Here is a 25,211-nt window from a genome sequence, read left to right as displayed (position 1 = left end):
TGCACAAAGTATAGTTCAAAATTTAGAAAAAAAAGAGGGTTGTTTTTTAAGGTTTTTGTCAAACCTGAGGCATAACTGCTCACCACCTCCTGCCAATGTCATCTCAGGATACCAAAAACAGCAAAGCCACCTGCATTAGCAGGCTGCCCCTGCCGTGCAGAAGATGCTCCGCTGCTCGCTTTGATAAATGTTTCATTGTTTATGCTCTTTCTTCTGCGTCTCAGTTTCTCTCTCCTCCTCTCCATCCTACATCTAGTCGGGTGAATGTTTTCAGAGACCGGCGGGCTTTCTGTTTTTTCTTTTTTTTTTTTTTGTCAAGTGTTGTTTCAGTGTTAGTCGAGCGTTTGATGTCTTTCTCGATTGTTGTTCATCTGCCTCCCTGGGCCGAGATCACAGGCAACATTTATTAATCTGCAGGTTCACACTCACAGCTAAGGGACTGCTAGCAGCAGGTCCACCACATGCCTTTCCTTTTTCTCTTTTTTTCTCTTAAAACTATACACTGCCCCCCCCCCCCCCCCCCCCCCCTTTTTTTTTTTTTTTAACTATTAGCAAATGACCTACTTCATGAATCTAAACTTAGCTGCACTCAACCCCGAGTCAAGGGAGCGATTTGATTGTGAGTTTAGCTCATGAAGGGAGGGCGGTGTTATCTGTGCTCCACAAAGACACAGGGTTAATTGATGCACGCCAGTGTCACTGTGGTGATTGCTTGCCTTTTTGCCTTGTTGGCTTTTTAAGTTGATTTTTAACCCCATTATCTGATAAGCCGTATGTGGCAGGTTGGGGAGTATTTGTGTGTGTGTGTGTGTGTGTGTGTGTGTGTGTGTGTGAGTCCTAGTTGCCTCACAAAGATGAAGAGCTCTCTCTTTACCTAAGGGGAATGGGGTTTGACAGTACTGTAGCGCCCCCACCCTCCCTCCATCCTTCTATTGAAACCCCCTCCACCCCTCCCCTCACACACCATCCCCCGCTGCTGATAAATGTGTTTTTCTTAAAGGAAGAAGGTGGTTGGTTTAGAGGAGTCTCTTTTAATGTAGCTTTTTTCCCCTGTGTGTGTGTGTGTGTGTGTGTGTGTGTGTGTGTGTGTGTGTGTGTGTGTGTGTGTGTGTGTGTGTGTGTGTGTGTGTGTGCACGGGAGGGGGGGTGCTTGCTAATGCAGTGCAGGGCCATACAGCAGGGCTACAGGCAGGCAGACTCGGAGACAGGCCTGCAACCTCGACCTCAGCATCATTTGTTTGGACGAGGGCCGTCAGCGGCTGTCACGCGGCCCATGATGAAGTGTCAGTCGGTAATTGTCCCCGCGAAGCATCCACATCTCAGGGGGTGATGGTGGAGGGAGGGAGGACGGGAGAGCTGGGAGCTGACAGAGAGAGAAATGACACCCGGGGCTCCTCCCATTCTCTCTCTTTCTCCTTCCTTCCTTCCTATTCACTCCTCTTTTCTTTCTTGGCTTTCTCTGCACTCTACCTAAAGCTGCACCTCATAGGAAGGTCTGCTGTGTGCTTGGCTCAGACCACTGGCACCCATGGAGCTTCGTCTGGGCTCCAGTAGCAACATAATAGATGCATCATATATAGATTTGTGGGAGTATGAACTAAAATCACCCAGAACTGAATGGTGTACCTTTGTGGATACACATTACTGAGAAAGTATATTTTTAAAACCACTCTGCAGCTGCTGCTCATCATTTAGTCTTCCATTAAAAAAAAAGAAAAAAAGAAAAGAAGTTCTTATCTTTCCCACATTCATCTCCGTATTGCCTTGAGCTTTTAATGGGCCTGATACTTGACTAAGAGGCCTCTTGAAGGCTCTTTGGTGGAAACATTGTTCTCCTTCACTGATCATCTTGAAAATAAGTATATATTTTCTAGCTATTGTCATTTTTGGTAATTAGATTCAGTAGAGGGCTTATATTGATTGTTCAATGTCTCCATGTAATGAAAAGCTTTTACAGGACGAGTACACAGTAGCTATTTATAGTGCAATCCATAATGTGTTGCCTTATGTCATGGGCCCTAATGCACAGCAGCCAGGCTCCTGTGCATAAATTGCCGGCAGAAGTTTGAAGATAGAGCCTTGTATGAGTGCGTCGTGATAGACAAAAGGGAGATGGAGAGGAAGGAGATATTAAAGGACAGACAAAAGCTCTTATGAAAGAAAGAAGGGGCCACAGGAGGAGAGAGGATCCCACGTGGAGAAGATGAATAGAGGCTGCATACTGAAAGATGGGCAAGGCATGTAATGGAAATGCGGAAAGAGGTGAAAAGAGGCGAGAATATGGAGGAAACCACCTTGAGATATGAGCCCTGCATTTCCACTTTCTTCCTTCTCCCATAGGACTTCGAACCACCACCGCTATCATCTCCACCTCTGTGATGGTAGGATGAAAGCTGCGATGTATGGTAGATCAGTGATGGGGTTCCTTATGGAGGAACAAGCAGAGTGAAGAGGAAAGATGAATATAAAGGACAAGGACAACAAAAGCATATGAAGAAAGGAGAGAAGAAGTGTGTGAAGGAACATGACATAAGAGGGAAAAGTGTAAAATTAATAACAGGGCTTAGAAGGGAGACTCCGTTTTTGGCACCCGGCTTCTTATGACACCCTGAGGACAGCAGGTGAATTATAAGGAGGCAGATGGGAGGCATCCCAGCCTTTTCCCTCTGTCTGTCTGTTGGCTGCAGGTGGAACACAGCCTGCCACTCCTGCTGTCTAAATGAGGAGGTGCTCTCCTCCTTCTCCTCCTCTCCTCTGTGTCTCTCCCTTATACACACTGCTTCTGTCTTTCTTTCCTTTAATGGGGCACTGGCCTGGGGCGCTGAACCTGCTCCCTCTGGAGCAACACACATACAGCGTGCACACACACTGATCATGCATTACAGAGACTCCTGCATGCCCTTGCACATGGTGCGATACACACACACAGAAAGGGAGAAGCAGGGGAAACCGCAGCCCCCCAAATTATGCCCCAGTCTGCGAGATGATGAATCTGGTTGGTGATTAGTTAGTAGAGGAGGGAGGCACACTGCATAGGCCCTTTAATGGGCCATAATTTGGGAAGATAACTGTATTGTCCTATCTCTCTTGACATTTAAATCTAATCAGACCCTGCTGGTTAGCACTTTGGTCCAAGACAAGAGGGAGCCTGGGAGGGATAAAAGACAGCAGAGAAGCATTGGTCCATAGTGGGTCATTGATCCCTGTAGGGCAAGGCTAAGCAATTAGAAAACAAGACCAAGAGAAACATTATTTCATGCATTCCCTCATTTATGTGTTTATTACTTTTGCTTTGTTTTGTTTAACTATCACCACACAGAACGCTGAATTCAGTATATTCTAAGGGATGTATATAAAGTTCCTTTTCCTTCCATACGCACATGATTATGTGTACACAAGCACCACTAGTGAGCCACTCCAAGGCCTCTTTTGTGCTCTTTATTACCACAGATGAGATGCTCAGTTTGATTAAGACTTCTCTTTTATCCTCTTCATTAGCAGAGGAAAGCCACGGTAGCAGCCGTGGCCCATGTAAAGAGGGGCATGAATTAGAATCCACTTATTCCATAGACTGCCACTAATTCCACTCAATGGCGTTTAATGGCAGGGAGTAATAGGAAAAGGGTGTTTCTAATTGTGTCTTTGGATAGGGCCGCGTGTGCTGAACAGCTGTTTTGGTGAAGTAGGCTCCTCAAAGAGGCCGAAGTCCAGCGACAGCATTGGAGGGCCCGCACAACTCCGTTCGATCGAGCTCACCAGCAATAAATGCTCGTAGACGAGCCAATTTCCTCTGGCGGAGCATCCTGCAGAGTGGAGGAGCTGGGCCTCAGTCAATGAGAACCACCTGGTGCTGAGGGAATGTGATTAGGCTTGGCACTGCTGTGAGCGAAGAGCTGTTTTGTTAAGGCGGATTGAGATGCAGGAAGGGGGGGAATCTCGCCTGAGTTTGGTTTACTGGAGAAATATTGACATTAGGTTTTTGTCAGAGCGAGATCTGAGACACAATGTTGTTTTGTTGGTGCGCAATTAGAGGGAATTATTTTGGTGGCAGCATGTGTTTTACGTTTTGATCTTGGTACCGATTGTCGACTCGGTTGGAGCGTGGGACACGCCACAACAATGGGGTTGTGGGTTCAGCTCCCACACAGACTACACGCATACCAACTTAGAAGTCAGAATAGTTGCGCAAGTGGCTAACCATACGGAAGATTAACGCTTTTTTTCTGCACTGATGGGAATTTTATTGCAACCTCAAAAATGTCTGGAAATCCACAGAGAATGGCGATATTCTTTGCATGGCAAGATTTAGCTGTCGCATGGCCCACCCATGCTACAGCTACAACGAATGGCATTCATTGGACTTTGTCACAGTGCATCACTATAACAAATAAGCCTTCAGAATAGCCTTCTTCTATTTAAGCTAGCCTCAGATAGATGATCACAAATTTTCCTTGTGTTGTTGGGTTGTTTATTAGAGGTGGGAATCACCATACAACTCACGATACGATAATATCACAATACTTAACGCACGATACGATATTATTGCAATTTTTAAAAATATTTTGCGATATTCAAATTCTGTACATAAAGGTAAACTTTATCAATATTAATTTTATCTAATATCAAAGTCTCACACTCAGTCTTTCTCTCATTTCAGTCAGTTTTATTGTTGACAAACTGAACGGTTTGTATTACAGTCTAGTCCAACTTAACTGAATGCAACCATCTGGTACAATTATAGCTATTCTGAACCATGCAATTTATGAAAACTATGCAGCCCATTCAGCAACTGAAGAATTTGAAAGTAAATTAAAACAAAATATAATTTTACATTAAATAAAAAAAGTTTTAAACTTAATTAAAATAAAACATGTCTTAAATTAAAATAAGTAAACTGTCATGTTTATTGCTGCCAAAAAAAAAAAGTTAAACACATTTGGACAGTGAAGGAATGTCAGGGTTCTTGCTCAGAAAAAGGGATCAACGTGCTCTGAAGTCAGAGCATGTTCCAGTCCACGAAAAAATTGTTTGTAACAAAATATCGATTTCTGCTGTCGATACATTATTAGCAAACAAAATATCACAATACTACACGGTATCGATTTTTTCCCCCACCCCTATTGTTTATGATCATTAGTGATGACTTAGACCTTACAAGGTTTAATAAAAATTTTCTTGCTGTGGCCAGCTATCATCACATCCCTGAGTTTATCTGGCTTACCTGGAGGTGTGTTCTAAAACAGTCTGCCTGTGTTTCTTGTTTTTGCTGACTTTTTGTTTGTTGTTGTTGTTTTTTTTTTGTTGTTGTTTGTTTGTTTTTAATCATGTGACCATATTCTTAGCTCTCAGCAATAAATTGTGTGACTACTGTGTTATTATTACCCACAGAAATGGCAGCCAAAACTATGAAGAGGGCTGTACCTCCGGGCTGCTGCACCATTCATCTGAAGCCTTGTTCCTTTTGATGCGTATTTAATTTATTTGACCTTTTAATTTAACCAGACATGTCGGACCTTTCCCAAGATTCGGTTTTCACTTGTAAGAAACCGTCGCTGTGTGTGTGTGTGTGTGTGGTGCGCTTTTTGTGCGCCTTCCCGCAGGGGTTATCACAGTTGAGTGAATGTTGGCTTGCGGACAGTAGCTCTGATCACATTTGATGATGGAAACGCATACCACTGAGGAGTGTGTGTGTGTGTGTGTGTGTGTGTGTGTGTGTGTGTGTGTGTGTGTGTGTGTGTGTGTGTGTGTGTGTGTGTGTGTGTGTGTGTGTGTGTGTGTGTGTGTGTGTGTGTGTGTGTGTGCGTGTGTGTACAAAGCAGATTGTGGAGGTGATGATAGTCCTGCCAGTGTCTGTAGAGGGTATTAATCTCACTGTTTATGCATGTTTGTCTTTTATCTTTTCTTCTGCTGAGTCTTCAGCTCTACATTCCCAGCGTTGATGTTTTTCCACCTCAAACCATTTTTTCCTCTTAATACATCTGTTTGTGTGTTTGTTTTTTAAAGAAATCTCAGTGTCATCCCTTTTTCCTCCATTTTTTTTCTTTATGGCCTGTTCGCTCATCCTCCTCTGCTGTTGCCCTCGTTGCCCCTCTTTCTGTTCATCTTTTAATCTCCACTCATCTCTCCCCAGTCTGGATCTTGGCATTTAGGCCTCTAATTGAGCTGGCATCCCTTGAATACTTCATGGAAAAGAACAACAGAGAATCCCACCATTGTTTTCTGTACCCTGTGTTCAGACACAGAAGGCAGGGCCAGTCTGTCTGAGTAAGAGAGAGAGCATTTACAATGGAAGGGGGGGGGCAAATAAAAAAAATGTAAAGATTTTTCAGTTTCATAAATGTGCATTGCCCGAATTGACTGTCTGTACATTTAGGAGTTGATTGCATGAAGACAGCTGACAATTTTTTACCAATATAAGAGTCAGTGTGACAGAGTAGTTCATGGCATGCAACCATAAATGCACCAGCCTCGAGAATACAGTCAGTCATGATTAAGAAATTAAACCTGGAACTTATCCTCTTACACTTTCTGTCTTGCTTACCCTGAAGAAATCTCCTCCTCCTCCTCTCAGCTGAGCACACCCCTCGTTCCAGAAGAGAGAAATGAAGCACTGGTCTACTCCTTTTTCCAGAATGTGTTTGACAGCTTCTCCAAGCTCTCCACTAACAAATCCCAGCACACACTTGCATGGAGACACACATTCACAAATGTTTTGGAGCAAATCCCCTGTGTGTGTGTGTGTGTGTGTGTGTGTGTGTGTGTGTGTGTGTGTGTGTGAGAGAGAGAGAGAAAGGAGAAAGTGAGAAACTAAAAGAGAGTTCGCACAGCAACCTTAATCTATTTCTATCTTCAACTTAGTTTGCTTCTTCAGGTGAGAGGTAGATGAGGAAAGTGTGTGTGAGAGAGAGAGGGAGAATGAGAAAGAAGTGTTCTCTAGTTGCAGACTGAAAGAGGACCCACTGCAGGATGCCCTTCAGGCAACTAACACACAGAGAAGAAACTGAAATATGAAACAGTGGCAGCACACATCAGCACATACAGTATAAGATAGAGAGCCCACATTCATACACACACTGACAACTACACCAAACTCCCCCTGTGTGTGTGTGTGTGTGTGTGTACATGTCTTTGTTCTGTCTGGCTGTCCTCTTGGCACGTAAATCATAATGGATCTCATTATCCAGCTGGGTCGGCTTGGTGGGGCCTGTCTGGCAGGAGATGATAGCTGGATGGCTGAAGGGCTTCCATAACACATACACGCGCACACACACACACACACACATACACAGGCACATACTCAGCTTTATCCATATATGCATGCCATTTAGCTTGGATAGCTTCTGTGGGAGCATATATGTTTCATTTTCACTCAAATAACATCAACAGACGGACACACACACAGACACACGCACACGCACGTTTATAGCCCATCCAGACACAATGGACATTAGCGGCTCAGCTTGCCGTCAGACAGAAGGCGAAGTGATGCAGAGCAGAGGGAGGGACGGATGAAAAATGGAACTTATCCTCTTACTCCCTCTCTCTTGTCATCCTCTCCCCACCTTCTTTCACCCCCCTCTTCTTTCCTTCTTTCTTCCTGCTTATATCCTATCCGTCACTTGTTTGGAGGACACAGCAGATGTCGGTTTGTCCCTCGAGGTGAGCGGGCGCTTGTGCTGCCATATTTTTCCTCCTTATCGTGGTACAGTTTCCCACACAGACTGCAAGAGAGGCATGAATCACACGTGCACGCCACGCTGGTTTTGAGTTGGGGAGTGGTGTGTGCATGTGTGGGTGGGTGTAGTGGGGGGGGGGGTAATAATGTTTTGTTCCAGTAAATCACATGTTTCGTGAGTCTTGTACACAAACGCATACGCGCGCTGGTGCCATTTGGTATCCGAGCAGTGCTCAGAGTTATGCTGTGAATACAGGCGGAGCAGTTGGTTGCTCGTAACACGGTTAGGGCCTACACCATTTGTCTGGACATGACCATTACCCAAGCCAATTACTGGCTGGTGTACCGGCGACTCGCCAACAACCTAATGTTTTCCCGTCATGGCTGCCCCCACCGGCCCGAAACCCCTTCCTTTGCAAACACACACACGCAAGCAGAAGGAGGGGGGGTAGAGAGGAAGGATGGAGAGCCTGAGGCAAAAAAACCCCACCCCATCGACTTGACTGACTGATACACCTAATAAACTTTCATTTAAGCTAATGTTCCTCTTTTTTTCCTCCCCTCATCTTCTCACCATCCCTCCCCCTCTCTCTTTTCTTACTTTTTTTTCCTCCTCATTGCTACTCTCCTCCTTTCCTCCTCTGTTTTTCAATTTTTCTGTCTGTGCGCCAGAAGAAGGGCCTCTCCGAGCAATCGATGCAGGCAGTCCACCAACCGGAAGCCCAGTTGGCCGAACAGCACACCACTCAATCAGTCTGAACAGCAACACCCAGGGTTTCTGGCAACCAACTGAGGTAGACGCACTCTCACTATATATACAGCAGTAGATCCTGAACTGAGCTCATTTGATAAATCATGTACATATCCTGCAACAGCAGTAAATGTCATGCACCAAGTTTTATATATCGAAACGAAGCCAAATGAATCAACAGCAATACATCAAACATTCACACTCATCTCTTAAATAGCGCAGACATGCCAGAGTGTTTTGGAACGGGGACTCTTTGCCACCGCCAGCCCATATATCTTTGAATACTCTAGGTGATATGCTAATTTAACTTTCAGACAAAACAGCTGTTTGTTTTCCTTCTATTTATAGGCTTTGTCTGAGACCACAGCTGGCTCAGTATGTACATGTGTGGTTTTCCCTGTACTGGTTACTGTGTCAGTATGTGTTGACAGTGGACACGCTCTGTACAACCACACTGTTTGTAGTTGCTTTACTTTCACTCGTGTGTGTGTGTGTGTGTGTGTGTGTGTGTGACTGAATTGTAAATTTTATGTGAGGTTTCATTGCATTCGTGGCATTGTGTATTTTTTGCTAACCTTAATATATGTAAGTGGTGTATTTGTTCTTAGTTAATCTGTTGTAAGTGTGCAGTACAAAGGGGTTTCTGCTCTTTGTCTCAATTTGTGTCGAGTTGGGAAAAGGCAGGAATTTCCCCCCCTTTTTTTCCCCTTAAAAATAGTACCTTGCTCTTTTCTCCATTTGTTTGATTAACGAGAGCTGCATACTCCCATCATAATAAGAAACTATAGCTTTTGCTCACAGAAGTGAGTAGTTATTTTTAGGGCTGCAGTTTATGATTTCATAAGCTCCTTTCAGACACGCGCTCCTTTTCATTCATCTGACAGCATCTCGGCGCATCGGCTTCGTGTCTGTTACAGCTTTTACAGAAAGGAAAAGCTGTGACAAGCATGCTAGTTTTGAACCTGTAGCACATGGTTACCCTTGAGACTTGGTGACCTAAACAGCCTAGCTAAATCTAAATCAGAAATGTAATGTTCTGTGCTTCGATCTGCTGATATTTTATTTAGATTTTCAAATATTTCTTCACCTCAGGTTTTGGATGGATCAGAGTGAATATTATTACTGCCTTAATATAAAGAACAGTAATCACAGCCTTTAATATAAGGACTCAGATATGTCAACAGGATTCCTGGGTGCAGATTGCTGAAACTGTCGGATTGAACGTGAGTGAATGTATGAAGAAGTAGAGAAACATCTTTTCCCTGAAGGAGGAAGAAGTCTCAGGGTTTTATTTGTTTTTATAATGCCTGGCCCTGCATAAAACACCGAGACATGACCACAAGGTTATTAACTGCACGCGTGGCTCAGCTACGGAGTCTATATCGTAGTCTCGTATGATTCAGCTCTTGAGGTTGAATGAAATGTTCCTATTAATGAAGAGGCATGCACAAGTTTAGAACTGAGTGTACTTTTTCTGCATCTTTGGGGAAGTACACATACAGAACTCTCCAAAGTAACTTTTCATGTATGTTGACTTTCCTGTCATTACAGATTAAATTGCCTATAAAACACTACTTAAGAGTAAATTATTTACCTGAGCGAATAAAAAGTCTGCGGCAGCACAGATTAACATGACTCAGCAGTTAGTTTGGGTAGCTGCTTTTGGTCTCACTGCCAAGTTTATTTCATACCTGCAGCTATAGGAATTCGTTAGTTTCCAAAGATAGAGTTGCATGCAGTACTTGCACCTGCTGTTCTACTTTAAATCTTAGAGAGTTTAAATTTCAGTGTCAAAAAGGAAACTAGAACAAAATGATTACTGATTAATACCCATCTGAATCTGATAATAACTGTTTATCCAAGATTGTGTAGTTTAATATTGGCTGGAGTATCTAAAAATGTCACATCCTAAGCTTCACTAATTGAAATAATTAAGGCAGTTACGTTAGGTCACTAACCAAAGTAAACCATAGCAGCTCAGTGTCTTCAGATGCCATAGGTATTAACAAGGAGAAGAAGAAGAAACTCCTGTGCACACATGATGTCAGCAGGCAGACAGTGCACTGGTGTTAATGACACTCTCTGGTCTGCTTCTTTCAAGGACCTTCACTAACTCTTGATACATTAGTGTTTTCTCCGCTGAGTGCTTACCAGTGTGAAGTAGAATTGCTTTATTTCCCTCCTTTACCCATTGACCTGCAGGTTCTATCACTTTGTTGTATGCTTTATGTATCCTCTGCTTTCTCTTATTTAAGTGTTTAAAGGGAGCAGAGACTTTACCGCTACTTCTTCAATGTGTGGGTGGTTTTCCTCCAGATTTTGACATCGAGATTTCTGCCTTGCAACCTATACGATTAGCCAAGCCGCATTTCTGCAACATGCACAGACTTCAAGACTTCAAAAAACTCACCCCACCCAGCTCTATATGATGCAGCGCTGCTGTCTCCTCATCCATCCGAAAGTGTAGGCTCGGTATGCTTTGTAGCTGGAGGTGTGCTACTGTAGGCGAGATAGACAGTCTTTGTATTTTTATTTTTTTTTAATAAGTTGGGCAATAACAATAAATCCTACAGGCTAATCACACACTCACCAATAACCCGCCCTCCCCCACTGAATGCAGAGCGATGCAGCATTACTCTGCCGCCGCCTTCAATTACGCCATTCATCATGCATCTTATCTGGCCGCCGGTTTGATTGAGTGTGCAATGGGAGGCACTGCAAACCCTGCATTCTCTATACCTCCGTGTGTGTGTGTTTATGTGTTGGGGGTGTTGACAGGAATGGAAAACTGCATTTGGGGGGGTGTGGGCACATGCGAGTGTATATAGGATTTATTGGGATGTATGATCGTGCGTAGAAATGTGTGAGTGAGAGCACGGCAGATCTACAGAAGTGTATAAATCAAACCGGATGATCGTCCTCCCACTCTGATCCACTCTGTCTCAGCAAGTGCATTCCTCTTTTTTTCCCTTTTTTTTCATTTCTACTGTCCCTTTGCTTCCTTCCATCTCTCTCGGTCCTTTTTTCCCTTCCAGCTCCTCCTCCTCCCCCTCCTCTTCTCCGTCTTCTTCTCTGTAACAGATTTGTCTGGGGGCCCCTGTCTAATCTCCAGCAGTGCCGGGTGTTGGGAGACGGGCGACAAATTTTAATAAGCAACTGGGCGCTGTAATTTAGCGGCCTGGGAGGGAGATTAAGCTGATTGATGCTGGGCTCGCCTAATGGTCCAGCCTACGGCTCCCAGCCCAAATTGGTGGTAATGAAAGTTTTGTGCAAATTGAGATGGAAGAAAATAAGGCATCCTCTCATCTTCCCTCACTCTCTCTCTATCTTCATTCATTCTTTGTATTCCTCTCTCAGTTTCTAGCTCCCTGTTCATTTTCTCCTCTGCTCTCAATCTTTTTGACAAGGTGCGTCTTTCCCTCTGTCTCCCTCCATCAAGCCCTCTCTTTCCTCCCCTCCTTTTATTCTTTATCTGTTTCACTTTCTCTCTTTCAAGCTGTCCTTCATATCCTCCGCCATCATTCATGCCTTCTTGGCTCTTTGTCTTTCTTATCCTCTTTCATGCTCATTGCTTGCTCTGCCTCTTTACCAAAATCGATTTGTCCCTCATCTGCTGTCTCTCTCTCTCTATATTTCGCTCTACGCTGTCAGTAGTTTTTCTCAGGCACGCTTAACTCCGTTCAGTATGTTTTTATTTATTTCACTCACAGGCTCATTTGCTCCCTCCCTCCTCTCTTGGCTGTAGAAGGAGTTTGTGTGCCCTTGTGGTTTGCAGCTGGTGCAGGAGGTGTTGTCTGCATCGCTCCTGTGTTGTCAGGTCAAATTCATCTAGATCTGCAGAGAGTTGTCAGAAGAGGGCCTGATGGCTGTCTAATATTTTCTTTCTTTTTTTTTCCTCCTCTGCTTTTTCTTCTTCGGCCCTCCAAATTACTTACAGCTGGACCGTCGCTCTGACGGGCTTCATCTGCCTTGCATTATTAGGCTGTGGAGACACTTTACAGGGTATGGCGAATGTGTGTCTGTGTCCAGCACCTTGTCCTACTGGCAAACTGTGTTTCATTCAATGTGTTTGTCAGATTGTTTTATGATACTTCAGTTCCAAATCATATCAAGCAAATCTCAGTTTAGTTCCGGCAGAACTAGTTGTCTGAGGGTTGAATTTGTTATAAATAAATGCATTTTCTGCTCTCTATTTATATAAGAGTGGTAACGTGTAACAGCGGTTTTGTTTTAAATAGGATTCGAAGCAGTGAGGATTTCTATGGCATCAGGGATGAAAGAGCCCCCCCCCGCTCCCCCCACAGAAGCAGAAACTTCATAAAGTTAATGTACAAAGATGCAGTGCCACGGATCTCTGTGTTGTGTGGGGAAGGAGCATGGGAGTGAGCTCACTGCACTAAGGATGTTACCTTAAAATGACTTCTGTATGGGTGTTTGTATGAGGCACAGGAAACTAGGGTTTCATAAGTCTTGCATGAGCAAATCAGTGTCCTTACTAAATCTTCAACTTTCTCTGGCCACCACTCCCTTAAGCGAGAGAAACAGAGAGAGGGAGAGAAAACTGTATGCATACTGAATGAAGGGAAGCTGAGAGTGGCCTCGGGGAAAATGAAAACAGCAGCTATTAGCATGAAGTGATGGTGGTGGGTGGGGGGAAGGCAGCGCTAATCCACTGGTACTGGAACACTGCAGTACTGTATGTAGCATTAGATATTTTTGCTGTTATGAAATCCCCCCTGAGGATGGATGTGATGTTGTAAACTCACACGGGATTTCTGGCCCTCGAGGACTTAAGCGTATGATGTGTTTACATGTACTGCATACGTTTGTGTATAGATGTTTGTGTAATTTATTGAGGTTGTGCAGACATGTGACTACCTGGTCGTGAGGGGAGAAATGAGTATTACCCAACTGGTTGTGAGTAGTTGCTGGAGGTTGATGGCAGTCGCTGGGAAAGTGATTGCTAAAGACCCAGTCACACAGGCCTACAGGCCGGGTCATGACCCCTTGGCTACCACATGTTAGTAAGAAAAATGTGTATTCCTCAACTGTTTGGCAAAAATCTCTGTAATTGCTTTGGTTACTAGCATATTGCTGCAGTTCTGGTTTGAATGGCAGACTTGTCTATAAACATTGTCCAGTTACTCTCTGAGTAGGGAAACAAAGACAATTGTGCCTTTTGAAAAACCACAAAACTTTTAATTTGAAGGTAAAGCTTCTCCGTTTTTGGTTTGTGTTGCAGTTTTTTATTGTTTTATCAGAAATAGTGTGATTTCTTTTTTTCTTTTTTTTTCATTTATTTATTTATTTATTTTTTACTTATTTTTGCATGTTTCATTTTGATAGTAATTACATTTTAATTATTGTTTAGCACTTTTGTGTCTTTTAAAGCAATATATAAATAAACTTCACTTACTTAATGCCGTAACCAGTAAGGAAATACACATTTTTTTTGCTAACAACTAGTGGCTGTTAGCATGTCCAATATGTTGGACAACTTTTAAGCAATGTGTACACAACATCGCGTGAGAAATCTCAATACACTCACTGATTTCCTTGTGTGCATGTGTGTCTGGGTGTGTGTGGGTGTTAGCCAGTTCCCGTTGCCTAACAATGTAACTAACGACTGTCTCACTTTTCTGTCCCATCTTCTCTTAACTTCTACTCGCTGTATCTTTTTTTTTCAAAGGGTGAGGCTGTTGATGTCCTCCTCCTCCTTTCTTGCTGCCCCTTTAAGTTATGGGTCACTCTATCATTAAAAGCATCGCTTCTCTCTAAAGAAGCTCGCGTGTATTATTCAAACTTGATCACGAACCCTCACATCATTAAATAAGGGACCAAGCTGAGTTCTCTCTATCACTCAATGGGAGATAGGTAGGAGGTAATAGCACAACATAGTTTCAGAGTTTCCCTGCATACAGCATGTATGGTGTCAAAGTAAGTATTCCCTCCTTTGTTTTCCTTGAAGGCCCCCTATTAAGTGTATTTCCTAACTCGTGTTGCACAACGAGCACGCTTTAGCAATATCCTGGACAAATACGAACAAGAAGAGCATTTATTTCAAGCCCACTCTGCCCTCCAACCAAGGCTCAGAGAAAAATTTTCAAGGCAACCAGAACGACACTTTGCAGCTACAAAGAAGCAAAGTGGGGCAGCGAAGCCTGTAAATATGTGGCAACTTTCTCTGAAGTTTATCTTGGCAAAGGGCAGCCCTTGTTGATGGCTCGCAGAAGTATGTGGTTGGAATTCCAGACAACACAGTATAATCGCACTTTCCAAGTCTGCCTAAATACAGTGTGGTCAAAGATTAGACATGGCCCACCTCCACAGGAGCTGTTAAGGCTTTTCTAAAGTTCACGCTTGGCTTGCCAGCATGGTTTGTTAAGAGTTGATTGTTAATTTTCCTTTGGGGGACAGAGATAGAGGAAGTTTTGACGGACAACACGAAATGCGGCTTAAACCGTAAACTGACAGGAGTTTTTAGTTCCTGTTTTGCTTTGTACACTGGTTGCTTGTTTTAAAATTTTGGTGGTTATGCATGCAGTGATTTGGCACCGGTTAGCACTTGCTTTAGTTTTTATGGAGGTCAGTATGTCGTGCTGTTTCTTGGAGAGACTGTAAGACATGGGCATTTTAATAACTACACCCTTGATATAGCAGAAACAATGGGAAATGCAACGCTGCTCCTGCTATTTTCTCTTTTCTTTGCCTCACTGTGTTTAGATTTAGGCACAGTATGTTTGAGGGTTATGACTGCAAATTATCTACCTCCCTCGATGCAGGCTAGTGGAAGGGCAGTAATGCAAGAAACTGAGAGCATATGAACAGTTTCTGTTTGCTGAATGCTCTCCTCCCACCTCATAGTTTCATGGTGGATGATGCTGGGAGGTATTAAATGAGCTGACTGAACGGTTTGAAATGCCCTTTTATAAGATAGTGGGATGTGCCTGATGGTATGGGCTGCAGGGAAGGATTTTCTTTCTTTTTTTGTGGGGGGGGTTCATTTGTTTTCCTGGCTGGTTGCAAAAGATGTGAAGCAAGGTAAGGGAAAATGAGAGGGGGAGGAAAGGAGAAGGGCGAGGTGCTGATGGGAAATAGACGAATGGCGTGCCAGTGTCAGAAGTGGTCATGAGCTGAGGAAAGACTAGGGGAGAATGAGAGGGAGGATGGAAGGAGGGCTTGACTGATTAACCTGTTTACCTCCATGAAAATGCTCCGGGCGCCACTCTGATTAAAGTTCAGTCTTCCATCTATCATCGCCGTGGCCGGCTTGAACCTTCAGAGCTGCTGATACCAAACACTGTCAAAACGATCGAGCCTCCAACCCGCACCACCTCCACACTCCTCCAGCAACAAGCCTATTGCTCTCAGTCAGCAGCATAATTTGCATCTTATACTTGTCACTTCTTCACTTGTCAGTAAACCTTCAGTTAATCTTCTCTCTGTCACTCTTTCTTCCTCACCTGCTGAGTTTGTATGTGTGTCTGCCTTTTTATCTACTCCTTCCAGTGTGCTTCTGAGCTTCTTCCTCTGAAGACTCCCCGGGAATGGTCCTTGTGTGTCTTAGCCCGTTTCCTCCGATGATGTGCTTTCCCAACTCGAGGCTTTTAGCACCTCCAGCATAATACGATTACACCCGTTTGGGGACAGGATATTGTTAACGGCTTTCTATAAATATCCTTTCCAGTCCAGTCACAGTAGCACAGCAGCACTACAAGCGGACCTGATGCAGCGATGGGCAGAGGCGGGGGCTGCACACGGTGTTCTGGCCACTCAAGCACAAATGTTAGCCCTTTAAAAGCTTTTTGCACTGTCCTAGGACCAGACGGAAAAGTAGAAGACAGGGGTTGACAATTAGATTTGAGTATGGGCCATAATGGCTTCCTTGCAAGTGCATACGGGTGCATCGATGCAGTAATGACTGTCTGAAAGAGACTTTATTCTCTACGGAAAAAACAACATCCTCAGCCAAACAACAATAATTTGTAATTTTGATCATCCGAGGAAGAAGGAAGTTGGGTAAAGTTTTGAAATAGCCTCAAAGTAACTCAGAGACCATAATGGGGATAATAAGAGTGAACATCCCATTCAGTAAGATTATTACTAGATTGTTATCTGGCAGTAATTTGGGTTTTTTGATAGTTCAGACCCAAACATGCTTCATCAACATCAGCCTACCCAGCAAAACTTGTTGGAAAGACGTCGATGATGACTTTTTCGGCCATGTAAACATCTCTGAAGTTTGTTAAAAAGCAGGAAGGAACTCTTCCTTCTCTACAGCATAGCAGCTCAATCCTTGATTATACTTCCCCTGTCCACAAGTCTGCTCTGGTCCATTTGGGTCAAAGTGACAACAATTTCATCTTCAGGTGGTGAGGACAGGGTTTGCACGTATGTCCGCGTCCCTGCCTGTTTTTTTTTTTTTTTTTTTTTTTTTTTTTTTTTTTTTGTGACCACATGGACTTGCCCATGTAAAATTTCCCTTACAATACACCAACGATGGATGCGCCCCAGGTGGCGAACTTCAAGTGGACTTCAAAGCGGAATAACAGGAATGACTATCCAGCCTTTGGCTCTCTAGCAGTCCGTGTCCATAGCGGTGTATAATCAAGGCTTAAGTCGAGCAGCAGCTTCAAGCCCAGAGCTTCTAGCTTTGAGGTGACATTGTAAACTGCTGCATCCCTCTGATACCTTAGCATATGAAAGTTAATTTTTGACTGTCTGCAGCTTCCACTTTTGAATCAATTTTAAGCTGATTTTTAGCCGTCTTGGATGTGTACAAGCCACGTACAGCTCTAAACACGAATTGGTCCCTGTTTGTAATGAAGTTGGAAAATCTTTCAAATTGTTAATAAAAGCCCCGAAAAGGCAACTTTAAATGTTGAACTTTTTTCATCGTGCATTCCGATATAGAGGGATGTCTTTTTAATGACCAAACATATCTCAGAAAACAACATAAATGAAAGTTTTAAGTTTCCAAAAACTGTGCAAAAGGTATAAATATCTAAAATCTCTTTCTTGAAGATATAAGACTCTATTCTCTTATTTTTACCAGAGCCAGACTGATGCTTTCCATCAGAAGAGTTTCCACAAATAATATAAACTCACAATGTTTGAGTTTACAAGAGTAAATATCCCTGCAGGGCATCAGTGATATAGTAAACCCGGTATTGCTTATGAATAATATAAAAAGAAAAACAAACAAATGTTTTTTATACTAGACCGCATCTCCATACTACCCGTCCTGTGGTGTGGAGTCAGTCACAGTGGTAACTAATATAATATATATATTTTTCATTTTGCTTTAAATTTTTAACTGTTACATTTTCATACTGATTCAGTTAAAATGATGTGATTTTTGGATTGTTTACAATCAGCAGTTTCCCAGTAGATACAGCTTTGTTACAAATACATGAACTGTATTGTTTTTAACTTTTTAAGAGTGTAATTAATGCAAAATTTAGACGTTAAACAAAAGCTGGAAAAAAAAAACACCAAACAGTAACAAACAAATAATAATCCGTCCCAGTTCAGATCCTGTCGTATTCCAAGAAAACCGTGAAAATGGATTCATTCACAGATTGCAGGGAAGTATTAAAGTATTAAAAACCTCGATTTCACTCTCTCCAGTGTTCATGGGCTGCTTTTCCTCTCGCTTCTCTGCAGGATGTGGCGGAAAATTAGGTCAGTGTGTTTGATCGCGCTTTCGCCCGTTCCCAGGCAGTCATCCCAACAATTTTATTGTATAAAACACTTCTTTGTTTCCCCCTGCTCATTCTCCGTTTCTTCCCTTCGGCCTCTCTCACGTTCTGTCTCTCCTGCTGTCAGTGAAAATTGACTGAAAACACATGGGCATCAGCTTGCCCAGTTATGCCTCAGCACACAACAATACTTGGCGTTGTTCAAACCAAACAGCAAAATATAAGCAGCTTTCACCAAAACTATGCTTCTTGCTTTGGATTTTCCAAATGCAAATGGTTGCATTTGTTTGGGATTTTTAGCTGCTTGGATTGTATGGGGAGGATTTATTGTATGCATTTCACAAAGATATCAAAGATAGTAGGACATTGTTCTTAATTCTGAGCTGATCAGTGAATATGAGCATGTACATAGAGTGTTCAGAAAACCAGCTTAGAGAGTGTTATTGCTAACCCTGGGGGCAACAGGAAAGGTCTGAGGTGATTTCTCTTCAGCCCAGACAGCCTATATGGTGTTACAGCAGCCGGTGATGGACTGATTTAATCCCACTGATGCTGCTCGTAAGACACAGGAAGAGGCAAAGTTACGCGTGCATGCACACACACACCCACACCAAGTCACCCTTTAGTCATAAATGTGGTCATAATGGAGATTGTGCGTGAGGGAGACAGAGAGAGGTCAGCAGGGCTAACCAGTCCCCTGGCTGTTCTCAAGGTTAATGTAAGACTGACAGCAGCCACCGTTAGCAACCTTCAGATGGTTTCCACCTCCTATGTGGAGAGATGATTCATCCTGGTGGCAGCAGTGCATTAAGATGTAACCGCTTACTCCCAGGTGTCACTCACCCTTTTAGACAAGAGCCTACATCATAATTTTACATTTCCTATTAACTCGTATTATCTGCGCTCAACCACAATGGTCCATTAAAGGGAATAGATGCTGCCGTTACTGCCTCATTCGCACATGTCACTCAGCTCTTGCTATATGTCGTTATTTCATGTCACGCCACTGTCTGTTAATTGAAATACCACAGGCATTGTCTGTAAGGTCCATTACTGGGGTGGGGGTTAGGGGCGAGAGTCGTTCCTAAGTGTCGGCGCGGCTTTAGGCGCGAGCTCGTTAATTTATGTTTGACTTATAAGTGCACGGAGAGGTGGGGGCGGAGGGGAGGTGGGGGTAAATGTAACCAAGAAGAAATGCGCACTGGCATGTCGAAGTCTCATCCAAGCCATTGAAAACTCATTTACATGTTAATGCAAAGTCATTAAGCAGATGCTCCTATCTAGTGCTGGTTGATGTTTAGCGTCTTACTCAAGGACACTTTGGAGAGTTGTGTTGCAGAGTGAATGAAAAGAAAAAGTCTTAAAAGTTTTCAGTTTTCATTGTTTTAAGTTAAAACATTTCGTTTTTTTGTTTTTTGTTAATGATATGTTTTTAATGCAGATTCATTATATCCGATTAGCACAGCAGAAGTTTGTGCAAATTAGCGAGCAGCTTCTGCAAGGCTGAAAAGTGCAAACTGAAATGAATTTTTAAGCTTAACTTAAGGTCAAGGTCAAGGTCAGATTTATTTATATAGCACATTTCCAACAGCCGATGCTGCACAAAGTGCTTAACAATAACAATAAAATTAAAAACTACAGTGTAATACAATAATAACAATAGAAACAATAAGAGGGAGTTATTGGTTGGAGGTACTGACGAGGATTAAATCCATGCAGCATGCAGGATTTTACAAATAGCAGTACCAAATGGGGAAGGTTGGTGGTGATGTTCGTATGAAGAGTGATGATGTTGTTGCCTTGGTGTCAAGCGAATGTCAATCAGTCAATTAGCCAATCAATAGTCATCTTGCGAGCGCCTGAGGACACTGGGGGAAGATCTTCCTGAAACACTTGAATCAATTAGTTTTTCACCTGGGCCACAGGCTGTCACTGGGGTGTGTGATCCACTTATATCCACGTGTTTATGTTCTTTCTTTGATGCAGTTTTACAGCATTCATCCTTATTATGTGGGATTTTGTGAAGAAGTCAGTGCCTCCCTCTATTTTCTTCTTTTTTCTTTTCCACATGCTCGGATGCCAAGGCATCAGTTTGCAGTGCCATGGGAAAAAGAAAAATGATTAAATTCTGTTTTCCCCCTCATTCCTCATCCCTCATCCCTTTCAGTCCTCCTCCTCCTCGTCTCTCCATTTCTCCCTTAATGGAAAGCAGCATTCCTTGGCTGCCGTCAGCAGCTATAGCCATCCACACTATAACGCAGTTAATAGATAGGCCTGGCAGCTTATGGAGTCCATGCATTTTTAAATGTGAGTTTTATGACTCCTGAAGAGGAGGCAAGGAAAGAGAGCCAGGCATATGCTTGATGTTTTTATGTGTGAGAAGGAAAATGGAGGACAGAGGCATTAGAAAAGATTAGTATCATAATCTTGCTCGTGCTCGCTTTCACTGTTTCTCTCTCCTGCAAGGTTGTTTGTATCTGTCGTCTTTATGTTTCTGCATTGTTTGGCGGGGGGAGGGGGGCATTAGTTATATAGCTATACAGTGTGTGCATTTGGGTTGTATATGTTCCTAATCTCGCAGCTTTGAGTGGGCCAAAGGTCATTCTAGAAATGCCATTCTCATTTAGACAGTGTTGGGTTAGTGATGGATGTGTCCTAGAGAGGTCATATCAGGATGACCTGCACTTTATAGGGCTTAATCTGTGTATGGACTGACCCACAAACCCCTGCCTCTACTCTTCTTGTCATATAAGCATGAAAACACATGTGCAAATGCTTTAAGTGATTGCAGTGTGCCCCACATAGTGCAACTGTAGGCCTGGTTGTTTTGCAGATGGCCCTGGTGCTAGGCTATGGAGATTTTCATTTCCCCTCAAGAGGTAAAAACTGCCTGCATGGAGTGTCATTGTGGTATGAAACGTGCACAAAAACACAATGGGCAGCATTGTCATGGAAGGCTGGTGATCCTATACTGTAGCATGCATTTGACATGGAAATTTCAACCCAAGTCTGCACTTTAAACATAAAATGACATCACTAAGTGATCAGTGTAAGGTGAAAAAAGAAAAAAAGCCGTGCCCTCATTCATTTGAATGGAGCCAGTCTGTCGATGCAGAGGGGCTGCCAACAAAGGGGTCTCGGACAAAATGACTCAGGGTTGTCTGGCACCGCCCTAACTTTTGCTCCAGTGTAATGTGATGTCATCTGGCAGAGGCTTCTGTAGGCCAGAAAAGCACACATGGATGTTAGATGACTATGTTTGCTATATTTCTTTCTCTCTGTTTACCTTGCAATCACCAGAATGGAAGACAAAGCAGCTGAGGATGAGATTATTGTGCAAGCCTGCCTGTAAGAATTGTCAGACTATTGTGCAATGTTTTAGTGTCTGATAAACCTCCTGCTGGGGTTGCTAGAGTCATGTCGACTTTTCGATACCTTATATAAGGTATAAGATGAGAAAATGTGGTTCATCAGTATTGCTTGCTGTTGGGTTACATAACCTCTCTGGGCTAGTGTTTACAGTTCTCCACTTACATTCTCAGTGCAATCCTGTTCCTAATCTCCCTCCCAGTGTGCAATCAAACCACGCCACACTTGCAAGTTCTCCTGTGACAGCACTTGTCCACATTTCGGTTTTCATGGAAACTGATTTTTGGGTTTTTTTCCCCCCAAACTGGCTATCATTGTGAGTCATGCTTGGTGGTCACCTCTTCTCCTCTGCTCTCTGTTTCACCAGGTGAGTGTGGTAATGTCGGGGAGGGCTGGGGTTGCGGGTAGAACAGAGATAACAGGAAAAATGGGTGGAGTGAAGGAAACTGCGCTCAATCTGATAACAACTTATTGTCAGTGCAGTCAAAACAATGAAAACGAGTTTTTATCGACGTACTGCTGTTAACTTTAGGGAAACGCTCAGAACTCATAAGTAACTGGTTGTCGGTCAAGATCTGAAGCATTCCAGTCCTGTTTGGCTCAACTTGAGACTCATGAATCGGTTCAAAATCAGCACATTTGAATCATATTTATCTGAGTGTGGTTATTGTTTGGCAACAAGAATAATAGAAGTGTAGCCGCTGCATGTTTTTATGTGACTTTCTTATTAATTATTCATGAAAAATACCTTTATTTATGTGAGCTAATGATGAGCAGCAGCAGCGTGAACAAGTAAACTAGATGCAGATATCTGACCTTGACCTAAAACTCTGGGTTTGCTGATGTGGTATAAAGTCTGATCTGTTATCAGTGGCCTGCACTATGGCCTTTTTTACTGTTTTACTGTAAGTGTGATAAACAAATGACTATACCCACACACACACGCACAGTTCTAAACACTATGCGGGATCATTCAAGTAATTGAAAAAAGCTGTCTGTAAACAAGACTCAACAAGCCTGGTGGAAATACAGGACACTTAGTTTGGTGAGTCAAACTGGCTTTTTGCCATGCATGCACGTGGACACACACACACACTCGCCTTGTATATGCACACTACTTGATATCAACTAATCGCACACTTTCACAATAGTGACTGCAGCACACAGAAACACACACTCAGACACTCCTGTGCAGAATTGTGGTCACGCATGAGTGCGTTTAAAGTCACACATTTGCACATTGGGATAGGAAAGTGTTAATTTGGTCAGAGTCATTTTTACTTGTACTATACTTAAAATGCTGATTATTTTTTACACCTCAACAGACCAGAATTTTTTATTATTTTTTTTAAATAAAATATCTACCTATTAATCCTGGTATTGTCTGCGAAGCTGCTGCAGGAGCAACAGACTGTTAAAGGGGGCACACCCGCTCGGAGGAACAGATCTTGTTTGATCCTCCAGTGGGCAAGCAAGCAGTATAAACAGGAAGGGGCCCTGTGCTTTAGTGCGTCATTTGCTCTCGTGTCATTGGATGTTCTGTGTTGAAATGTGCTGGAGTGTTTCACATAACATTGTTAGCCCGATATCCTGGATAGGTACACTAAGGTGACGGAGACAAAAAAGTACCAGCACAGTGGATTGAAACATCCTCTTGAGGCAGCACAGTGATGCGGATGCCTTGGCGACGGTGCACGTGTCTTTGAAGTGTTTCGACTGTAGATATACTATAGACACGTGTGTATGTCAGCGGGTGGTGGGTGTTGACTGTTCTTCTTCTTCTCAGAAATATAGACTTAATTTGTGTGAAGCCTCTTCCACTACCTGGAACAGGTTTGAAACTAGGCAAAGGAAGCCACTACACTCTCTTGCTCTCATTGTCACATACACGCTAATGTACTTGCTTACACATAGATTTGAGCTCTGCTGCTTTCCCCTTTCCAAAACAGCATTTTGTGTTGTTACCATTCAGCAGAAAAATGCACTCTGCTCTTAAAATGATTCTGACTATACAAATGGCATGACTCACTTATACTCTGAATAGGATCCGGCCAGTTTAATCCAAAAGGCTATTCACGGAAATTTATGAAAGCACTGCACTTATCTTAAAAAAATAAAAAAATAAAACACACTATATCTGTGTGTGGCACGGATTTAAAATAGTGTAGTTATTTGTGCGTCCACGTGTCCTTCAAAGAGCGCACGTTTTGTCAGATAAAAGATGCAAGTGACAGAGCTTAGAAGAAGGGATCGGCAGGACAGTTACCACATGGTTTGTGAGGCATGACTGAATGGATGGAAGCAGTGTGCGACTGTTGGGAAAGAATAACATGCACTGCAGACCCCAGACCGCAGGAGGCATGACTCCCTCACCACGAGGAAACCTCAGGGCTTTCTGCTCCGTGTTCTGTTTGCTCTTTCTTCTCTCCTCATTTAGTTGTCCGCATGGTGTCTTCTCCTCTCAGATGCGCAATTGCCATATTGTGTTCTTCCTTCCATTTTTCACTTCCTCTTCCAGTTCTTCTCCCTCTCTGTCTAAATTTACTCACTTCCTGTGTCTCCCACTTCAGAGCGCCTTTAGCCGTCCTTCTTGCTCTCTTCGATGGTGTGTTACCCCCACCATCACCACCACCACACCCCTCTCGCTTGGCTCCCTTCCCTGTTTTCTTCCCAACTCTCCTTCGCTCACCTCTCCACTCTTCATATTTCATATTAGGCAATCCTTTCCATGGAGCCAGCTGTGTAAACAATAGGGACCAACCCTCCATGTTTTCTTAGAACGAGAGAAAAATGGCGGAAAAACCTGGACACAAGGAGCTCGCCACACGCCGTCCACACGGATGATCTATGGCCCTTTGTCTCTCCGACCTCCTTTGAGCTCAAGTGGGATTTTCTGGGCAGCGATGTTGGTTTTTGTGTGTGTGAGGTTTGAGTTTGAAGCGTACAGGACGGTGTTTATGCAGGTATGGGAGCTTTCTGTTACCATAGCCCCTGCAAATATCAACAAAGTTGAAACTACAGTGAGTCACTCAAATGCAAACAGTCGAGTCATCCGCTGATAAATATGCCTGCAGTTTTAGTTTTGACAGCAACTGCGTTGTCGCTGCGTATATTTCAGCGTTCTAATCTTCAGACGCTCACTTCTCCTCTGACTCATGCCTAGTTTTCGTATCGATTAACAGAATGTGATGCGAGTTTACGTCGCATGGCCTACCCATATTTAGCAGAAGCACTGGCCCATCTTACTCTTCTATCTATAGCTCCGTAATCTGTCTACACATACTGTCAGCAGCCTATTTTTAAATCAGTGTTCCCAGAAGTTGCCACTGTTCCAGGGATTCAACCCGCTTCATCTTATTTAAAGGGTAGCTTGGCAAGCAACTTTAGTTGTAGGTTTTAGTGACTTTGGTTGACACAGTTAGAGAATGTGTGTGTGTGTGTCTGCATCTGTCAGGGTTTGTCTGTGCGTATGCGAGCTTTGGCTGTGAGTCTGCATGCATACACGCAGGTGGGCAGATGGTCCAGTTCTGCACGGACAGCCACAGCCGCGCTCATTTTGCGTGAAGAAAACAGGCCACCGTCTTACCCTGACAAGCGCTCAGCTCGTCTCTGGGTTTTATTTTTTGGTTTTTTTTCCAGGTGCAGTGCTTGCTGGCATTTGAGATAATTAAAGGCTGACCTTTCTGAGGTGAGGCAGAAATGTCACGCAGCCTGC

The 25,211-nt window shown here is 43.3% G+C and overlaps 1 protein-coding gene across 1 annotated transcript in view; it reads left to right on the top strand.

Annotated features, from left to right (window-relative positions):
* raraa (retinoic acid receptor, alpha a) overlaps positions 1 to 25,211 on the top strand; it is a 143,022-nt gene that overhangs the window by 31,763 nt on the left and 86,048 nt on the right. Inside the window, exon 2 of the mRNA XM_004562399.4 lies at positions 8,348 to 8,469. The gene's annotated coding sequence lies outside the window, so the exon portion shown is untranslated. The remainder of the gene's footprint in view (positions 1 to 8,347; positions 8,470 to 25,211) is intronic.

This window comes from Maylandia zebra, linkage group LG8, assembly GCF_041146795.1.
Source record: "Maylandia zebra isolate NMK-2024a linkage group LG8, Mzebra_GT3a, whole genome shotgun sequence".
Taxonomy (NCBI): domain Eukaryota; kingdom Metazoa; phylum Chordata; class Actinopteri; order Cichliformes; family Cichlidae; genus Maylandia; species Maylandia zebra.
This window is presented reverse-complemented; position numbering and strand designations above follow the sequence as displayed.